General features: G+C 39.3%; 1 long non-coding RNA gene across 1 annotated transcript in view; it reads right to left on the reverse strand.

Annotated features, from left to right (window-relative positions):
• LOC145721289 (uncharacterized) overlaps positions 1-22,345 on the reverse strand; it is a 68,977-nt gene that overhangs the window by 40,299 nt on the left and 6,333 nt on the right. Inside the window, exon 2 of the long non-coding RNA XR_014144910.1 lies at positions 20,945-21,012. This is a non-coding gene — a long non-coding RNA (uncharacterized LOC145721289). The remainder of the gene's footprint in view (positions 1-20,944; positions 21,013-22,345) is intronic.

Consider the following 22,345-nt stretch of genomic DNA (forward strand, 5'->3'; position numbering starts at 1 on the left):
GCACCTGGGTGGCTCAGTCGTTAAGCAGCTGCCTTCGGCTCAGGTCATGATCTCAGGGTCCTGGGATCGAGCCCCGCATTGAGCCCCACATCAGGCTCCCTGCTCTGTGGGAAGCCTGCTTCTCCCTCTCCCCCTGCTTGTGTTCCCTCTCTCGCTGTCTCTCTCTGTCAAATAAATAAATAAAATATTTAAAAAAAAAAAAATTCCCTATATACCTCTTGCTCCTAAAATGTTCTTGGGCCTGTTTAATGAATTAAATAAAAATCTTTGACACATGTTTGTTTTGTATTTGGATGTCATGATTTTTAAACTTTTAAGAATTAGCCTTTAACAACTTGGCAGTTCATCGGCCAAGGTGTCCAATAAAACTCACCTGTGAAAAGTATATTATGCGGCCAGAGGTGTATACCTCATGGGCCACTAAGCCCAGATACATTTTCCCTTGGCTCCCTGAGTGAATTCCAAGTGATAAGACAACTTACATTTTCTTTTTTTTTTAAAGAAAACTTTTTTTTTTTAAGATTTTATTTATTTTTTGACAGAGAGATAGCGAGAGAGGGAACACAAGCAGGGGGAGTGGGAGAGGGAGAAGCAGGCTCGCCGCTGAGCAAGGAGCCCAATTTCGGGCTCAGTCCCTGGACCCTGGGATCATGACCTGAGCTGAAGGCAGACGCTTAAATACTGAGCCACCCAGGTGCCCTACATTTTCTTATTCTCTAGTTTTTTCTCTCTAGTTTCATTTCCCATTCCCCTCCCACCCCCACCCCAGTTCTGTCCTCGCTGGTAAATTACTTCCTGTAGGTATCACTTAAAACTGTGCATTTGGCTTTATGATCTTTTTTTTTTTAAAGGTTTTATTTATTTATTTGACAGAGAGAGACACAGCGAGAGAGGGAATACAAGCAGGGGGAGTGGGAGAGGGAAAAGCAGGCTTCTCGCTGAGCAGGGAGCCCGATGTGGGACTCGATCCCAGGACCCTGGGATCATGACCTGAGCCGAAGCCAGACGCTCAACGACTGAGCCACCCAGGTGCCCCTTGGCTTTATGATCTTAAAACGGTGTGTTTGGCTTTATGATAGGATTTTCTTGTGTTTGGCTTTGGTGATTGCTGCAAGAGGCTGGCGTAGATCTATTCTCTGCTGGGTAAGAGAAACCAGAATCCAGTCTGTTCATCTTTTTGGCTTGTGTCTTTTTGTGAGCTCAAATGGAGTAAGAATTTCATGGCCACTAGGGAGAAAAATAGTTGTGTGAGAGCTAGATCAGTGCATTTTTGTATTTTTTATGTTTACATCTGACCTGTGACTGAGTCATAACATAAGCTAAAAACTCCATGTTTCTGGGTGCCTGTGAACAGGAAAGTGGTTTCCTAACTGTGGAAAGTGTTAATAGAATATTGTCTCTTCAATTACTGGAACTTTGTTCTGATTCATTTGATGAGATAAATAAGTGCTTATAAAACAGAAGTTACCAAATTCACAAATATGAAGAATCCAGACTTGTAATTATTGTAAATGTGCTAGACCCTTAAGGGGAAAAAAAATTCCTTTTACATAAGCAGCTAGCTTAGAATAATTTTTGGATAAGAATCTTAGTTGACATAGTTATGATGAATTTTTGGACAAATGAGACTGGTTTAGTGATTTTCATTTAAAAAAGCAAAAATAACTTTTTGTCTTTTCCTTGAATGAATCATTGTAGAGTATGAAGTAAGCATAGTTTTAAAAAGAGGTTTGGGTTTGTTTTCTCATGAAAAGACTAGTTAAGCTAAAACTTCAAAACTTCGTATATTGATTTTCTGATCAAATAAGTTAACATTATTGTTTGATATTGTGAATAATGCAAATTTTTGTTCGGCTGAATTGAATCATAATTCCAACAAACATTTTTGTAACAATAATCATGTTTTATAATGTGTCAGCTTACTCATAGTTTCCAAGATCTTTAGGTAACTTAAATACTCGTATTAATGTCAAATTGAATTTTTTTTTGAATAATCTTTGAGTAGCTGGATAACTTATAATTCAGGTGGAATTCTGAAACATTGATTACTAAGAATAATTTTAAGTTCATAAACTTTTGCTTCTTATTTTTATATACTCCACAGAGTGGATATATCTTTGGGTTATATTAATAAACATGGTCATTTTAGCTTTTTTAAGAAGACATGAAAGATCAAAAGGGAGATGTGTGTGTCTGTAATTTATTGAACTGTGTGTATTCATGAGATTTGCTTGTCAGCTAAGAGACTTGTGATTGATAGACTATTACCAATTCCTACATTTGGTTTTCTCTGTAAAACAGAAGTTGCCACTTTAATTAAAAGTTATACTTAATATGGGTGGTAGAGGCTGTCTTAAGAGAAATACAACTGGGTACATGATTTTGTTTTTTAAGGAATAATGAGAGTACGTTTGTCCTAAAGTAAAAGCTCATCCTGTTTTAGAACATGAAAAAGCATAGTAAAGGACAAAATCTGAGGGAGTTATTTATTTTATAACTGGAAGTTTGTACCTTTTGGCCACTTTCACTCATTTTGGCCACCCATGATTCAATCTTTTTTTTTTTTTTAAAGATTTTATTTATTTATTTGAGAGAGAGAGAATGAGAGAGAGCAAGCACATGAGAGGGAAGGGGGTCAGAGGGAGAAGCAGACTCCCCGCCGAGCAGGGAGCCCGATGCGGGACTCCATCCAGGGACTCCAGGATCATGACCTGAGCCGAAGGCAGTCACTTAACCAACTGAGCCACCCAGGTGCCCCCCATGATTCAATCTGAATCAACTACAGCTTTTTACAGTTTTTTGTTTTTTTGTTTGTTTTTGCTTTTTCCTTCTCAAGACTGGGTTCTAAATTAAGAAAAAAACAGAAGAAAATTTTGGAGATTTTTTTTACACCTACAGTTGTTTTTGGGTTTTCTCATAAAGCCCTGGAAATTTTCTAAAATTTCTTATTGTGCCTTATAAAAATAAGAGTGCTAAAAATAATTAGGCTTGTTTGATATGCTCCCAATTTTTTAATTGGTTGAATGCTATTGCCTGGGAAGAATTGTCAAATCAGAAAATATGCTCAGTCTTTCTTAGGTTAAGTTTGTATAGGAAACACGATATCCATAGAGATATTTCACACATTGTGTACTTTTATGGGAAGGCTCTGGAGATTTTTCAGTGCTTTTGTGATCCATAATATGTTCTTAACCTTAACGGAAACATTGATCCACCTCTTAGGAGTTAGTAATGTACTGCACATAATAGAATATTTTACTCTTCTCCATTCCGATATTATTAGTTATTGGATTAAAATAACCACAATCACTCAGTCTCATTCTCAAATAGGTTGTTGCTTTCCTTTGATACTTGCTTAAAGATCCTACTATATAAGCTTCAGGCTCTTATATGTGTCTTCAACATATATGGACAGACTCAGAGCCTTGCAGAAAGGACTGTATCAGTTACTCTGAGTAATTGGTGTGTAAAAACATAAACTGTTGGGTACGTGCCTCCAAGCTTATTTCAGTTAGATAATTTTCTGACTGAGTCAACATCTTTAGGACTTTTGCCAGTCCTGGAAGCCGATGTGTATCCGAAAGCTGACTGCTGACACAATATCCAAATTAACACCATAGGCCTGTGGAGGGAAAGTGAATTGGTGTTTGTTTGGATTATTGCTGTAGTACCTTTAATATTCTCTTTTTAAATGTATATATGAGGAAGTCCTTTTTCTCTCCTTGTAAGCTATTTCTAACCCATTTGGGAGACTATGCTTTTATAAACTGAAATGAAACTTTTTAAAAAATAGTATTTGATGCTAACCCCTACAGAATCAGAAACAAATCTTTTACTGAGTCTTCCTACTTTTCTTTTTTTTCTCTTTTAAAAAAAATGTATTTATTTATTTATTTACTTACTTATTTATTTATTTTGAGGGGGGCGGGGGAGAGGGAAAGAGAATCTTAAGCAGGCTCCATGTGGAGCCTGACAAAAGGCTTGATCTCAAGACCTGAGCTCATGACCTGAGCTGAAACCAAGTGTTTGATGCTTAACCAACTGAGCCACCCAGGCGCCCCCCTTCTAACTTTTCAGTGACAATATGTATTGTTTATATATTCAACAATAACCTTTGTTCTTTTCTATCAGCGTATGATTAAACAAATCAGTTATGCAACCAAGGCCATGCCTACAGCTCTGTACTTGACAAATCTCATTTTATCAGGTACAATAAGCTCACTAATAAGGAACAAGGATCAATCTTATGTGAGAATCCAATGTGTTCATAGGCTACCTAAGAAAATTGGGTTGGGGGGTGCTTGGGTGGCTCAGTCGCTGGGCGTCTGCCTTCAGCTAGCGTCGTGATCCCGGGGTCCTGGGATCGGCCCCGCATCGGCCTCCCTGCTTGGCAGGAAGCCAGCTTCTCCCTCTCCCACCCCTGCTGTTTGTGTTCCTTCTCTCGCTGTGTCTCTCTCTGTCAAATAAATAAATAAAATATTAAAAAAAAAAAAATTGGGTTGGTACCCGGACCAGAGGTTGGTACCAGACCAGTCTCATAGGTGATTTAAAAAAAAAAAAAGGATACTCTGTGGCAGGCCACTCCTTAGCAAATTTTGAAGACCTCCAAAAAAGATATATTCTCCCAAAATTACAGGTACTGTAGATAAAATCTGGAGAGAGAGAGATTATCTTGATCTTGACTTCTAGTCTTAGGATAGAAGGGCAAATGATAGAGACTTTTAAGAATTCAATCCAAGATTCCCGGGGTGCCTGGGTGGCTCAGTTGTTAAGCGTCTGCCTTCGGCTCAGGTCATGATCCCAGGGTCCTGGGATCGAGCCCCGCATCGGGCTCCCTGCTCCGCGGGAAGCCTGCTTCTCCCTCTCCCATTCCCCCTGCTTGTATTCCCTCTTTCACTGTGTCTCTCTCTGTCAAATAAATAAATAAAATCTTTAAAAAAAAAAAAAAGAATTCAATCCAAGATTCCTTATGGAAATCCCCAGAAAGAAGTCAATTATCTTGTATTAGCAGTTGTTCAGTACTGTGCAGCTTTGGATTGGCAGGGTAAACTCAAGGAGGCCATGTGGTTATTGACATTATTTTTGAAACTATATAAACAATCAGACAAAAGTTAATGAGTCCAGCTATTTTGTGATCATGAATGTTATTTGGAGATTATTTATAATCCCCAAAGGGGAGACTATTAGAAAAATTACCCCAATTTTGGAAATAGGCAAGAGAGATTTCTTGGTGTACTTTTAGTATAGTGTTGGGCTTGACCTTCTCCTGACCAGACTATTTTACAATTTGGTAGGAACAGAGATTAATTTATAGATTTTTGACTAGTTCCCTTATTAATTGAATTAAAATAAAATGACACATGCTTACTTTATATTTGTATAAGAATATAAAATTTTCTAACCTTTTGAAAACTACACTTTAATACTGGTAATGATAATAGAAGTTATGGATGGATAATTTGGTATAGCAATATGTCATTATGGATAGATATCTGGTATAGCAATAAGTTGTACTGCTAAGTGAAATGGGCCTTTACGATGGTTCTTTAAGGCACTTGGCTAATTGTTTTAAGATACAACTATCAAGAATAGCAATAATAGTAACAATTGTTAAAAGAATACGATTGTATGCTAGTTAATAGTCTAGAGACTTTGCTTATATTACCTATTATTCTCACTGCAGTCTACGTGGGAAGTATTTTCCTTCTTTTACAGATAAGGAAATTGAATCTCTGAATTCACACAGCTAGTAAGTGGCAAAACAGTTTTAATCCCAAATCTGTCTGACTTTAAAGCTAATATTTTCCTCTTCAATAGTCTTCTTCTATGCTCATCAGCCTCCAGTAAACACAGTTCCTATCCTATCTTGCTCACCCAATGAAAAGGAAAAATTTTTTAAATGTGCAAAAATGTTGGCATACTTTTTGAAAAAAATCCACATATAAGTGGACCTGCACAGTTCAAACCCATGTTGTTCAAGGGTCAACTGCATATCATGCCTAATTTTTATTTCAGGTTGATTTTGGCAAGTTATGTTTCCTTTCTAGGATTCAGTCTCTCCTTTTCTGAAAAGTTTCATCTCCAATACATTTTTTTTTTTAAATTTCACACCCATTTGCTATCCTTTTTATTCTTTATGTCATTCATTCCCTCTTTGCCAGCTTGGATACCATTGTTAATTGTTAGACTTACTCCTTGATTTACACTATTGACTTTTTCTATTGACTTGGTAAGACTGAATTTTGATTTAATCCAACATCATTTCCTCTGTGCCTGTATCTGGGCAGCTGAATATGCCTGAAGAAAAATGTACAATGATGCTGACTGTTCTCATGTTACATTTATGACCCTTAAGGTCGAGGCAGTCCTCGTGGAGACAAATCCATTATATTTTTATTCCTAGTTAATTCACTCTCCAGTCTTTTCGATAACTGTTTCTTTCCTTCTCTTGCCCCAAACCTCCAATACCTTAGGCCTTCTCTTCACCCTGTGCTGATGACCCTACAGCCCCTATTTTTATTAAGAAAACAGGTATATTTATAATACTTTCACATAATGCCACCACGACATCGTCTTAGCTACTTGTAACTCTATCCATAGACCACAACTTCACTCCTAGTTGAATGGACGAATTGTCCTTGCTCCTAGCTAAGGCTCCTCCACTGATACAAAGTATCTCATTCCTTCTTTTCTCCTCCATGATATTGTTCCTGCAGGTGCCCCCCAATTGCTTCATCAGTTTTTCCAGGCTGCTGGATTATAAACAGAGAGCACACTAAATGTTCTAATCAAATTGCCTCTCCAGCTACTGCCTCATTCCTGTGTATAGAGATGTCCTCAGAAGACCTGCCTAAAATCATTGTATCCACTTATCTGCTCCCTTCCATCCTTTTTTGAATCCACCCTATTCACATTTCTCTCCCCAACTCTGACTGTTGTCAAGGCCATCAGTGATCTCCAAATGAACAAAAACTGTTCAGCTTTCAGTCCTTATATTATTTGAACAAAACCAGCATTTGACCTGACTGGTAGTTCTCACCTTCTTTAAACATTTTACTCACATGCTCTAGGACTATCACTTTTTCTCTTGGTTCTCTTTCTATCTCTCTCAACACTGATTCTCAGTCTCTGTTGCTGGTTATCTCCATGAATTTTAAGTATTGGTGTACTCTAGGGCATAGTTCTTAAATCTCTTCTCTTTGCTATCTAAATTCATTGCACAGGTAAACTTATCTAGAATTATGGCTTTATATACCAGCTATAAATTGATGAGTTACAAATTTATAAAGCAGCATTCAGTGTGTTGAGTATATGGGTTAATATTTTTCGGAGTATCATGGGCCTAATCTTTCTGCTTGGTCTATTGCTTCTTGTCCTAGGTCACTGCTATGGACTAAATTGTGACGTCCTCCACCCCAAATTCATGTGTTGAAGCCATAGCCCCCCAGTGTGATGGTATTTGAGACAAGGGCTTTGAGAACTAATTAGATTTAGATGGAGTAATGAGGGTGGGGCCCTCATGAGGGGTTAATGCCCTGATAAAAAGACGCTAGAGAGCTTGCTTCTCTCTCCTTTCCCCCCGCTCTCTCTCTCCAGTCCTGTCATGCACTGAGGTAAGGTCATGTGAGGACACACAGAGAAGGTGGCTACCTGCAACCCAAGGAGAGAGCTCTCACCAAACACCAACCCTGCTGGCACTTTGATCTTGGATTTGCAAGTCTCCAGAACTGTGAGAAATATTTAAGTCACTGACTCTATACTATTTTGTTATGGCAGCTCAAGCAAACTGAGACAGTCACTATGTAGCTCCAGAAAACCAGGGCCCCATAACCAGAATGATGGACTAGTTTTTGCCATGTCTTAATTCACAGTTGAACTTGAACATCTGTACCTTAACTCTAAGCCACTACAGCCAAATTATAGCTGTGCTTTCTGTAGAAAAGTCAGCAAAAGCCAGATGCTCAGCTGAAAGTCCCTCGGCAGATTCTGTTTTGGACTAGTCAGAAGCTGAGTGTGACACTTGATAGTCATTGGCAGTCTTGGTGCTCATCCTGTTCAACACTATATTCTAGGCACTCAGCACTGTTCATGGAACATGGGACTGTTCGATATGTGTTTTATGTTTGATGAATGTTGATTGAATGAATGAACATGGAGCAAAGTCTTCTTTTATAATATTGATCATTAAATAAGCTTTTCTTTTTTCTTTTTTTAAGGCTTACTTTGCAATGCTACCATTAAAAATGGGGATGTTTTCTGCCCTTCCCTGCCTACAGACTTCATATGATGATGTGTAAATGAGCTCATTGGAGCTACATATGCTACATTCAAAATTGATATTTGTCATACACTACTGTTTGTCATTTGTGGAATTAATAGTGCTTGTGTCCAGACTAGAAGTTACTACCCAAAATCATTTGGTAAACATTCATTACCATAAATTCTCATGGAAATGGTAAGAAAATACAAGTTTTAAGTCAATGTAGGACTGTGGTTTAAAATCATGTTAAGAATTCTCCAAATACTTAAATAATGGCTTAATAGCTATATACAAGATAGGAGGATTGGGTTGGTTTCATTATGGCCAAGCAAATTGATTCTGTTCACTAGTCTGGAAATAAGTGAATGAGTCAAATTTATGCCAAGCGTTTTATGCGTATTTTCTCACTCAATCTTCCAACAGTTCTCTGGAGTACATATTATGAATAACCACATATTCAAGACTATATAAAATCCTGGCAACTTCTACTGCCAGGGGACTACTCTATATCCCAATATAGCGAAGACTGTCAACTTTAGTTAACACCACTACTCTTCTGGGTCTCATAGATGAAATTAGTGGACTTTCCAACTTTATATGTCACAATCTATATTAGTGCTTAGAATACCAGGAAGAATTGAAGTTTATTTATGAGGTAGGTTGTAGAGGAAAACATGAAGATGTGAATTGCCTTCAAGCTGTGTTTTCACTTCAAAATAGGTCACTGTCTGTTTAGAATCACTCTCCCAAAGAACAGGTCACAGAGGTGAAACCAGGGCAGGTCTGCAATTTCCCAGACCACACATGACCCTGTTCTTCCAGTATTTTTTTTTTTTTAAAGATTTTATTTATTTATTTGACAGAGAGAGACACAGCGAGAGAGGGAACACAAGCAGGGGCAGTGGGAGAGGGAGAAGCAGGCTTCCCGCGGAGCCGGGAGCCCGATGTGGGGCTCGATCCCAGGACCCTGAGATCACGACCCGAGCTGAAGGCAGACACCCAATAACTGAGCACCCAGGTGCCCCCTGTTCTTCCAGTATTGACTATGACCTGACTTTAAATTTTTGCCAGGTGGCTCTCTGTGAGATGAGTTGGATATCTTCCCGAGGCTGACATGACCAGTGGATGACTTTCGGTTTCCACCTAAGGACTGAGGTTTGAGAACATCAGCATTGAACTTGTAGATGCTGCCCGTTCATTCAGTGGCTAGGCTTAACTTCATGCTTTCAAAGTCAGCCCATCTTGGCTTAGTCTAATATAAAAGAGCATTTAAAAAGGGTTAGGGTAGGGCGCCTGGGTGGCTCAGTTTAAGCGACTGCCTTCGGCTCAGGTCATGATCCTAGAGTCCTGGGATGGAGTCCCGCATCAGGCTCCCTGCTCAGCGGGGAGTCTGTTTCTCCCTCTGACCTTCCCCCCTCTCGTGCTCTCTCTTTCTCATTCTCTCTCTCAAATAAATAAATAAAATCTTAAAAAAAAAAAAGGGTTAGGGTAAATACATCATTTCCTTAGAAGCTGTCATTCCTGGGCGCCTGGGTGGCTCGTTAAGCGTCTGCCTTCAGCTCAGGTCATGATCCCAGGGTCCTGGGATGGAGTCCCACATCAGGCTCCCTGCTTGGCAGGAAGCCTGCTTCTCCCTCTCCCACTCCCCCTGCTTGTGTTCCTGCTCTCGCTGTCTCTCTCTCTGTCAAATAAATAAAATCTTCAAAAAAAAAAAGTTGTCATTCCTTTTGACACTTGAATATATGATTAATTAATAAAAAAGGAAGATTATGTACCTGAAATAACCACATGAATCACGCCTGCTAACATGATTATACCCTGCATGTGGGAATTAGTTTGACCTTTTCATAAAAAGAAAGTACGTATAGTACTCTCATTGTTTTTTGGCACGGTACATTTTCTTCCTCCAACATTAAAGAAAGGATGGCAGATAAAAACACATAATTCACATTATGCCTAATGACTTTTAATTTTATTTTATTTACTACTTCGATGGCTAATAATTATCATGATTTTCTTTTTTAAAATTTTTTTCTTTTTTAAAGATTTATTTATTTGAGAGAGAGAGAATGAGAGACAGAGAGCATGAGAGGGAGGAGGGTCAGAGAGAGAAGCAGACTCCCTGCCGAGCAGGGAGCCCGATGCGGGACTCAATCCCGGGACTCCAGGATCATGACCTGAGCCGAAGGCAGTCGCTTAACCAACTGAGCCACCCAAGCGCCCCAATTATCATGATTTTCAAATCAAATAGTATAAAAATTCACTGAAAAGCTGGTTACCCATGTCCCATCCAATTCCCAGAGGTAACCACTTTTATTTGTTTGTTGGGTATCCTTTCAGAGATTTTTAAAATGCATATTCAATTAAGACAAATATATATTCTTACTTTTATCCCTTTGTTACTTAAATGTAACCTACTTTTCTTTTTTTTTAACTTAGTAACATGTCTTGAAAAATTTTCATAGTAGTATATATTTTTTTATTTTTTATATCTGCATAGTAGTATCCCATTGTAAGACTGTGTCCCTGTTAAAAACCATTTGAGTTGTTTCCAATCTTTCATCATTCCAGACAGTGTTGCAACAAATAAATTTGTATAGTATTTACAGATATACTCTCAGACTTTCTATAAATAGTGACAATTTTACAGACTTAATTCCAATGTTTTTATCTTTATTTTTTTGCTGCATCCCAATGTTTTTAATTTTTTTCTTTTTAAATCTTTTCTTAAAGTTTTTATTTAAATTCTGATGTTTTTATCTTTAATTTCTTCCTTATTGCACTGACTTATAACTCCAGAATAATGTTTAAAAATAGTTGTAACGCATCATGATCCTTTCCCTTATTTTAGTAGAATTTCCTTTAATGTCTGATCTTTAAACATCGCTTTCAGGCTGAGACAGACATATTGTCTTATTAAGAAAGTATTCATATATTCCTAGATAATTGAGACTTTAAAAAAAATCAAGAATGGCTGTTGAATTTTTCAAATGCCTTTTCTTTCTTTCTTTTTTTTTTTTTTTAAAGATTTTATTTATTTATTTGACAGAGAGAGACACAGCAAGAGAGGGAACACAAGCAGGGGGAATGGGAGAGGGATAAACAGGCTTCCTGCCAAGCAGGGAGCCCGATGTGGGGCTGGATCCCAGGACCCTGGGATCATGACCTGAGCCGAAGGCAGACACTTAACAACTGAGCCACCCAGGTGCCCATCAAATGCCTTTTCAATGTCTCTAGAAATAACATTTTTTTTCTCTTTAGATCTTTCCATATGATTATTTATCTGAATGAATTTACTAATGTTGAATTATTCTTACATTCTTGGATTCTGAATTTATAGTAAGATTGATCTATAAGTTTCCTTTATGTTCAAACTTTGTTAGATTTTAATTTCATTGTCACTTTATAACATTTAATTGAAAATATTCATTCTTTTTATGCTTTTTTTTTTAAAAGATTTTATTTATTCATTTGAGACACAGAGATACAGAGAGAGAGAGAGAGAGGGAGAGCATGAGCAGGGAGAGGGGCAGAGGGAGAGGGAGAAGCAAGCTCCCTGCCGAGCCAAGAGCCTGATGTGGGGCTCGATCCCAGGACCCTGGGATCATGACCCGAGCCGAAGGCAGACGCTTAACCATCTGAGCCACCCAGGTGCCCCTGTTTTTATGCTTTTTAATAACTTAAACATCATAACAATTATCTACTTTTTAAATTGACTGTATTCCTTATGCTGTACTTTTTATTCCTGTGACTTATTTATTTCATAAGTGGAAGTTTGTAGCTCTCAATCTCCTTCCCTGTTTCGTCCATTCCCCAACCTACCTTCCTTCTTGCAGCCACCAGTTTGTTCTCTGTATTTATGAAGTCCATTTCTGTTTTGTTTTTTTTGTTGTTCATTTGTTTTGTTTTTTAGATTCTACATATAAATGAAATCATATGGTGTTTGTCTTTTTTTGTCTGATTTATTTCACTTAGCGTAATATCCTCTAGGTCTATCCAAGTTGTTATAAATGGCAAGATTTTATTCTTCTTATAGTTGAGTAATATTTTATTGTGTACATATGTATCATACCACATCTTATTTATCCATTCATCTACCAATAGACACTTAGGTTACTTCCATATCTTGGCTATTGTAAATAACGTGACCATAAATAGAGGGGTACATATATCTTTTCAAATTAGTGTTTTTGTTTTCTTTGGGGAAATACCCAGAAGTGGAAGTACTGGGTTGTATGGTATTTCTATTTTTAATTTTCTGAGGAACTTGTATACTGTTTTCCATAGTGGCTATACCAATTTATATTCCTACCAACAGTGCACAAGGGTTCGCTTTTTGCCATATCCTTGCCAACGCTTGTTATTTCTCGTCTTTTTTGATACTAGCCATTCCGACTGGTACACATGGTGATACCTCATTGTGGTTATCTGTTCTTTAAATAATTTGGTAAAGTTCCCCTGTGAAGATCATATTGGCTTGGTGATTCATTGGAGGAGGATGGGGATTGCAATTTTTATAATTTCTTCTCTTTGGATTTCTATGTCCTAGTCTAGGGACGGTTTTGGTTAATTATATTTTCCACTAAAAGTATTCATTTTACCCAGGTTTTCAAATGTATTTTTCTACATACAACATGCATTTATAATGGAGCAATATATCTTTCATATTACAATGGTTTGTAGCCCTTTAAATCTCTACCCTCTCAACAAATCTTATTCCTTAAAATTTAATTTCTCTCACAGGGGAGAAACTTAATTTTTCTCTTAGGGGCAGCAAAAATGAAAAAGTGTTGGAGACACATATAGTATGTTAAAATATTTTAGGATTATTTTAACATTTTCTGTTTCTATGTTTTAACCCTTTATCCTTTCTTATTTTTTATACTTATATCTTTTTCTTGATTAATGATCATTTCAAATATCTTATTTTCATAATTTCAAAAAAAACCAACTTTTAGAGTTATGTATTAATTCTAATCACTTTCCTTTCTTTTATATGCTCATTTATTTGTTCTTCTAAACTACTTAGTTTTTTCTACTGTTTTCCTTCTTTTTTTTAATAGCTTTTTTAATCTTTTTCAGTTGGTGCTTATTTAATTAATTTAGCTAATGCTGTGTCACAGAATTCTGATGAGTAGTATTTTCATTTATCATTATTTTCTAGAAACTCTACCATTTTTGTTCATAAGAGTACTTAAGAGAGTTTTTTGTTTATTTCCAGGTATGGAGATTTTTGTTTTTCTGATTTTCCTCTTAATTTCTAGTTTTATTACATTGTGATTATAGAATGTTGTCCATGACTCCTTATTTTCAGATTTTATTAAAGTTTTCTTCATGGCTTGATATATGGTCACATTTCATGAATGTGATATTTATCTTTAAAAAAGCATACAGTCTCTACTTTTGAGGCATAGGCCCTGATATATCTCAGTTAGATGAGGGGGGATGAGTAAAACTCTTCTATTTTTGATCTCCTTTCTATATGTCTTTCTATCTCCTGTAATGTTGTAAAATTGTCATATAAGTTGTTGCTACAATGCTTTTATATCATAGATATTCATAACTTTCACATCTTCATTGTGAATTTTACTTCTTGTGTTATAAAGTGTCGTTCTTGTCTTATACAATACTTATTTGTCCTGAATCCAACTTGTCTGAAATTAAGATCAAACTTTTGCTTTTTTATTATTATTTCTTTATGTTTGTGTGTGTGGGTGGGGCATTGTTCAGGTAAAACTTTGATTTCCTTTTTGTTATCAACCATTCTGAATCTTTCTTTCTAACATATCTGTCTACAGTATAAAGTTTGCTTTTAATGCAATTTGAAGAGCCTTTAAAGAATAACTTGAAATATGTATTGATTTAGAAGTATTTGTGTCAATTCTTGGAGACATTTGTGTGTGTGTGTGTGTGTGTGTGTACATGTACATGTATGTTTATGGTTCCTCTATTTATGAAGGTGTGCATTAAAGTATATATTTGCTTACTAGTAGCTACCTTTATATTAAGTCTTCATATCATGTTCATAGTCCTTTATTATTTTAGATATTATTAGTTATGAGCAACGATAAATTGGTTTGCACCTTCTTCTTTTCCTGACTCTGCGCTATCATATTTTGTTTAAAACATTAAATTCCTACTGTTTATCTTTGCACTGTTATGCACATTTAGTGTACTACTTGTATGTCAGCTTTAAATGACATTTTTAACCTCAGCAGTTATAGATAAGTCAATCAGTGGATTTGTTCCGATTACCACGATCTTTTTCCTTTTCCTTCTGAATATTTGTGACTTATGTCAGCCCTACACTTTCAAAGTCTATAACATTCATACATTTTTAATGGTCTAAATTTTAGAATACAAGTATATTCGTTGTTCACCATGAGTCTTTTTAAGAAAGCTTCCTCACATTTAAGATTCCTCAGAAAGAAAGAATAGTCTTTGATTTTTAATGTTTTAAACACATGGTCTTTATACTTGATAAACAACTTGGCTAGATATAAAATACTTAGATCATACTTCCTTGCCTTGAGAAGCTCATGTTTTTTTCCATTGACTTTGCTTCGGAGAAGACTGAAGTGAGGTTGACTTATTTTTTCCTTATACAAGACTTGATCTTTTGCTTTTCTGCTTCAAAGATTCTTTTTTTAGAGAAGAAAAATGAAACAAGACAAAATCAGAGAGGGAGACAAACTATAAGAGACTCTTAATCATAGAAAACAAACTGAGGGTTGTAGAAGGGGAGGTGGGTGGGGGGTTGGGGTAACTGGGTGATGGACATTAAGGAGGGTGGATGATGTAATGAGCACTGGGTATTACATAAGACTGATGAATCAGTGACCTCTACCTCTGAAACTAATAATACATTATATACTAATTAATTGAATTTAAAATAAAACAAAATAAATAAATTTCAATAATTTGTTAGCATATGTCTTTGCTTAACCATTATGAATCAACTTTCTTTAGTACATGGTGTTTCCTTTCAATATGGAGATTCAAGACTTTTGTTTTAATTTCAGGAAAGTTCTTTTATAATTTTGTTAGAAAGTATTTGCTCTGTCCCGCTGCTAAGGTTTTCTTCTGCAAAGACTCCAATTATAGGTATGTTGGCTCTGCATCGTATTTCATCTATTGTTACCATTTTTACACAATGCTTAAAAATATACTTCTCTTTATTTTCACTTAATTTTGACCATTATTCTTATATATGTCTTTGCTGTCTCTTACTCATCCACAGTGCTTATTCCCTTCTGTGTTTCTTCCAATATTGTCCTCATTTCTGTTTCTGGTTTGGTCCTTTTTTCTTCTTCATATCTGATTTATATCAGCTCACTTCATCCTCATCTCTTTCTTGAGTTTTTTCATTTGTGCTTTGTCACATTGCATAATAGATTATATTGTTTCATTAACATAATGCGGAATATATTTCATTAGGGAGTCAGTATAGCTTAATGAATAAGAGCACAGATGCTGGAGAAACACTATGTATAGTCACAATTTTCACTGGCTCTGTGGCAAATTTTTTTCCCCACATCTTTTGGTGATGTTGATGCTCCTTTCCAGAATCTTTCTTATAGTATCTTCATATCCTTTCTCTGCCAGTTTCTTCTTTATCACTACTCACTCCAGAATGAATTGTATATTTCTGGCTGGTCTTTGTAGAAAGCTCCTGAAATGGAGGATTCAAGGTAGTTTTCCTGTTCTCTCAATCAAAAAGTTTACTTTCTGTGGCAGATTGTTATATTAATGACCCAACATTTGACACTTCCCCACACCCATGCTCTTATGTAGCTCCCCCCCCCCCCACATTGACTCTAGTCTCAGCTATATGACTTACTCTAACCAATGGGACATTAGCAAACATGATATGGGCAAAAACTTCAAAGGAGTGTGAATATTGGAGCCTGCCCTCTCTCTTGCTACTTGGAACTATTCCAACTCCACATGAAAAGCCTGAGCTAGCTGCCTGGAAATACACGCCAAGCCTCCCTTCTGAGGCCCAAATACATGAGTGAGACCTGCTGAGTGAGATAACACATGAAGCAGAAGTCAGCCAACCCAGTTGAGCCCATCCCAATTTGTGACTTCATTCAATTGTAGGCAAATAATTGGTAGCTCTTAAGCCATTGCTTTGGGTGGTTTGTCATGTGGCAATAAAGATTGCAGATTCACTTTTATTGCTGCCTCAGAAACAGTCTGCTTCCAATAATTATGGCTTTTCTGTAGACTCATTCCCTCTAAGTCTCTAAAGTAAATTTGGTTCAGGGGATCGTCTGCCAACAGTCCTGTGCTCCCCGGTTCTTAAAGACAAGGAATAGGTCTTCTACATCTCATAGTGGTCACCTTGACCTTAAGGATCATAGTTTTGCTGCCCCTTTGATCTGATGCTAGTGGGTTCCCTGGAAACTCTCTGTGCCTCTTCTCCCTATCCCTGTGACTCTTCTGCCTTACCTGTTCTGCTCTTGCTCCATTTCTTTGAGAGATGTAGCTACTTTTGCAGTTTAAGGTAAGCCCCTTACTTTCAGGAAACATATTTTTTCTGGTACTTTCTGAAGTCGTTACTGCTGGTTCTCTTTGACTCTTCCTGGGCCTTTTCCATATGACTTCTGCCCAAATGCAGCTGCTTTAACAACCTTTACAAGTAGTTTGGAGTTTGTCAGTAAAATCTGTATAAGTTTGCTGAAAGTGGCATTTAACATTTTTTTCCCATTCTCTTTGTTAGTTTATATATTTTCTAGGGAGAATTGGGAAGCATGTTTAAACAGATGACATCATCTTCATACAGGAGTCCATTTAATTCTTATTTGCAACCAGAACCCTTTGACATGTTTTTCTGAAGATGATGTAGTAGCCTTGGGTACTTTAGTAATCACTAATACCTTTCAAAGTTCTAATATTCACAGGGGAGCATGCCACTCAAACTGATTCTTTTTTTTCCTAGGTTGAATCACAATTTAGGTTCCCATCCCACACTCTATTTGGTCAATGGTCTTTTTCTGTTTAATAAGTCTGACTAATTAATCCTCACTGTAGTTCAGGAAAAAGAGATTATATTGTCACCACTTTTGAGACAAAGACTGTGACAGAACCATGACTGCATTGCAGGATTTATGGGCTTCCTTCCAGATGCTCATTGCCTCACTATTATTAATTTTAGCTTTGGGCTCAGTTTCAAGCTAACAGATAAGTAGATGATACAGAACATAAAGTAACAGGTCCAAGAAGGCAACATTTCAGCTTTGGAGAACTGGTGTTCTATACTCCAAGCGCTGGTATTTGAAAATGTTTCCTCCAAAACCACCAAGGGGAAACAGTGCAGGGCAGGAGTTCATTAAGTCCCTACATTGATAAGCTTTCAGGTATGATGTTCATTGTGTGGGTATGTGAAGCTCGTTGGGTTAATGGGTGAATAACAGAAGGTTACTGTCACTTCTTTGGCAAGCTCCTATTTGCCTTTTCTTATACAGTTCAGAAGGGATCAAATCCCCTGACCCATTTCCATTCCAACTAGAGAAAATTGCTTCCCCTAGTGTAATTGGTATGTGCTTCCGTGTACTTGTTTTGTCCGTTTTGGGCTTTCATAGTAGTTTCTCCCGCTAGGCGGTGAGCTTCCTGGGTGCAGAGACTGTGGCTCTGATCATGTCTGTATGCCAGCATCTGGCACAGTGTATTGCGCTCAGTGCAAAATGGGTGTGCCATAATGTTTATTGGAATAAATTGGGAAATAGGCCAATTTTATCCATTAAAGTCTTCCTGATTTCTAGCTAGTTGTAATAGTTCCATACGCAAAGTTACCGCATCTCTGTCTCTTTTCCTCGCCAAAGTTCTTTTTTTCTCTGACTGAAAGAGCTGGACAACTGGGGAAAAGGAAACCTGTGTTTTCCCACATCTGGCTCCCCCTACCCCCCTCCCTCCCCCCGAGTGGCAGGCCCCCACCCCACTGTGCTGTGTCAAGCTGGGGTAGTCAAGCTCCCGGGTGCCTGTTGCTAGGTCATTACAAGTGCCCAAGTTGTGGGGCCCACTCCTAGGGTGCCTTGGCAGAGCGCCTTCTTGGAGGTGAGCTGACCCACTGGTTCAGTAGCACCGTGTTTATCCACTCTGGAGCTCCTTTGTGCAACAGGAGAGCAGCGGGTTCTCACCCTCACACCGGCTCCTTCCATGTAATTTGCCCCGCTTGCTCTTTTGCCTCCCCCCCGACTCCCCCCCCCCGCCCCCCCGCCGCAAGCTCCGAGTGCTCCGCTCCCCAACCCCTTTTGTGCAACCCGTGGCTGCGGAGCTTCTAGTACTGTATTCATGGCAGATGAAGAGAGAGTGACTGACACGTTCCAGGGACGGCGAATCGCAGCGAGTGCGGGCGGCAGGGGGAGGGTGTGTAGTGGCAGACGGCCGCTGGGATTATGAATGGGGGCGGGGGGGCCGGCGAGTGTGGGGTTCAAACCGGGATCTTCGGCATCCGGCTTTGGATAGGCACGCAGGGCTGTGCGTAATCCTTCAGCTCTGGTGGGAAGGGAGATGCCGTGAGCTCCTGGCTGGGAGTGAGGGTTATTTTGCAAAACTCCCTTAGTATCGTGCAGCAGAGTACTGCGGGAGGTCGGCGAGGTAGGTGGGGGAGGAAAAGAAGCGGGTAGGGAATCGGGGAAAGGCCAGCCTTCTGGGGACCGTGCGCCTTGCTCCTAGAATTGACAGGTGGTGGCCTCAGCAGTTACAACCTACTACTAGCATCTAGTCCGTGCAATGCGATCACATTGTTATTCCCCGCACCGGGCGGAAGAGCGCAGCGCGGCAGAACAAGTGCCACCGTCAAGCTGTCTCCTGGAGGGGGGTGTGTGTTAGTGGGGTACAGAGAGGGGGTTTGGGGGGGCAGAGGAGGAGACGGAAGCTTGGGCGCTTCGCGGCCGTCTGCACCGCCCCGGCCGGGGTGTTCCACGCCGGGTGGCTGGCCGGTCCGCGCGCGCGCTCTGCAGCCGCCCCCGGCTCGTGCGCCCCTTTCCGGGGCTCCCGGCCCCGCCTCGGTGGCTGCGGGCTCCTAGTCGCCGGCTGGGCGGCACGCGAGCGGCGCGCGAACGTCCCCCGCCGGCTCTTGTGCCCCGGGGAGCGCACTGCACGGACGAGCTGAGCCGGGCGGGGCCGCGGCGGTGCACCAGCGGTGGCCCGGGCAGGAGGAGGGCGGCTTCCGCGAGGGCAGCCTGAGGTAAGGGCTGCCCAGGAGGCTGCGGGTTTATTTTCCTCCTTGCCTTACTTCAATCAAACAGCGAAGCCGAAATGGAGAGTGTGGGGTACTATGGGCCGATGGGGGGCGAAGAGGGTATGGGGCCGCGCCAGAGTGGTCGCCTTGACGGCGTCGTTGGTGCCCCTTGTAGGAAATCCGCCAACCGGCCCTTCCTCTTCGCTCCCTCCTTCTCTTCCTCTGCCTCCGCCTTTGAACCTCTTGGCAAACCGCTGGGCAGGGGAAGAGAGCTAAGGGAGGATGGAGAGAGGCAGAAGGATTCGCCTAGGAGTGGGTGGACTGGCGCGCGGTGCCCAGTGATTGACTGCGGGCGGCGGGCGCGGGAGGGAGCCTGAAGTACCAAGAGTTTGCTGGGGCTGCGTCCCCAGGAAGGTCCTGTGCGTCCCGGTGTCTGGGGCACCAAGTGGGACGCACCTAAGCCACAGCACAAGGAAGGCTCTGCCAGGAACTTTTGGGAAGCCCTGTCTCATGTTTGGGGAGGGGTTGGGGAGGGGTGCTGGTATGTATTCAAGGCCTGGCCCTTTGTGAGCTACGTGTGTGTGTGTGTGTGTGTGTGTGTGTAGGTGTGTGTGTGTCTCGGGTTCTCCTCCCTTTCCTTCCTGCTATCCCTCCTTTTCCATGTACCTCTTTTGCTTCCTTCCTGCCCTTTTTCACAGACCCCCCCACCATGTGCCGTACTTCAAACAAAATACAAACCCACTGTAGTCAATAGATTTAAAGCAAGTATAAAGAAGAGAGCACAGAGGAATAGCTCTTAATTACGTTGTGGTTCATTTTAAAGGTGAAAATATTTGTATATAAATAACATATACTGTATTATATATAGTGTAATATACATATATAATATACACACAGGCCTGGGGTAATTTTTAAGAAATACTTTGAGACTCTCACCTAAAATTATATTACATTTACATTATGTTTACATCACATGTAATGGTGCTATTAAACAGCAATGGTAAATCTATGCATTCTGTTTCTTAGATCTGTATGAGCTATAACTGTTCTTTGAATACATCCATCTTTTAAATTCAGAGATTCCCAGCTATTTGAAAGCCTTGGGCTACAGTGTAAGAATAAAAGTCACATTAAATTAAAAGAAAAAGTATTGATGCTGGGTTTTTTTTGGTGGATCATCAATGTACCCCTCTTTCCTTTTACTAAAAGCTGGTTGTTATGCCAATAATTTTCATAAAAACAAAAACAATTTGGGGACTTCAAAGTGTTTTTACCTAGGCCTGAGGTATAGGCAGGAGTCTGGAATATATCTGTACATGAATTGACAAGAAGATAGATAAGGCAAATGATTTCACTTCAGGTAGAAGAAAATTCAGCTGCACTTCCTTCTGAGGGCACTTCATTTACCTTCTGGTATCCCAACAGAGAAACCCTTACTATCAACACGTGTCTTAGGCATCAAAATGGTTTGATCAACTCTTCCAATCAATACTTACAGGACTTGGCTAGTAACATGTTTGCTGGCTGTTTCTGTTCTTTTTCTTTTTAAACAACAGCATGCCAACTACAAAAAATAAGTAAAATTGTTAGACTGGAATTGTTGTAATGGCATGATTGACACATTGAAGCTATCTATATATGTATCATCTCTCTATATTCCTTATTATGATTGTGAGCTAAACAATTTTGCATTTTGTCTACTTATATAGTTTTTTCCACTCAATCTGCTTTAATTTCTAATTTGACATATTTTGCAAAGATGAATTATCTTAAATTTCTCTAGGGGGCACTTGGGCCTGCTAATTTCTTTTGAATAGCATTGGTTCTGGTTTGAGGAATAAGAAATCAATCATATATAGTTTTCTGATCTTGGTGTCCTTTACCTGTCTGGAGATAGGTATTTAATAATGATGGTATGCACAAGTAAGGATTCATGTTTCATAAAAATATTAGACACAGAAATGACATTTTCATTTTGGTTTATAAACTGAAGATTTAAAATTATGAAGGAATAAAGAGTCCCATGTTGCTCTTAATATCTTATTTGGCTGACTTTGGTTAGGGAGCAAGAGGTACATGATGTAGTCTTCAGTTAGAAAGATTTAGGGGTTGGTAATTTGGATTTACCTTTCATTATTATGGCATAAAAATTCATTGCTCCTTCCAGAAAAATCTGAGGAGCAGAGTTTGTAGAAGGTGTGAGGTTGTTGTTGGTTACATGACATATGGGTTTCTTAGAGCACTGGTTTTTGGGGTCACCTTATGGTGATATGGCAGACATTGATGTGCCAAATCCCTCTTGAAGGAAGAGCTTGTTGCCCCAGCTTCTGAGAGTGCTGTCAACAGATAGTCTGCAAGGGTCCTTAAAGGGGATTGCTTGAGTTGTAGAAAGCATCTTTGTCCAAGGTCATGTCTTTTTCCCCCGGGCAGCTCACACCCAGTGGCTGATCCATGTGGGAGTATAAAGGCCTGGTCATCTCAGCCCAACTCCAGACAACTCTGAAGGACCATTCTAGCTCTGGAACTCCCTACGGGATTTGCATTGCAGCTTGACATTTCCCATTTCTGCTTCTTTCCCCATTCTTAGATGTTGATAGCAAGGCGGTCCTTAATAAAATTGTATACCCAACTTGTCTCTGAGTGGGCTTCCTTGGGGAAGCCAGCCTGTAACAACATCTCCATGCGCATTCATTTTGCCAGTTTTAATCTTTTATCTTTTAAAATGTAGTGCCACTTCTCATTGGAAACATTTCTATATATCTGCTGTCCTTCTGTACCTCCTTTTCTCATTCTTTCCTTTTATTGGATCTGCAGTGTCTTTAGTCTCTTTTCCATCTAATGATTTCAACATTATATATCCCATTTCTGTTCCTTTAGTAGGCATGTTTTGTTTTTAA

This window comes from Leptonychotes weddellii, chromosome 4 (assembly GCF_054177405.1).
Source record: "Leptonychotes weddellii isolate Sample4059 chromosome 4, ASM5417740v2, whole genome shotgun sequence".
Classification (NCBI taxonomy): Eukaryota; Metazoa; Chordata; class Mammalia; order Carnivora; family Phocidae; genus Leptonychotes; species Leptonychotes weddellii.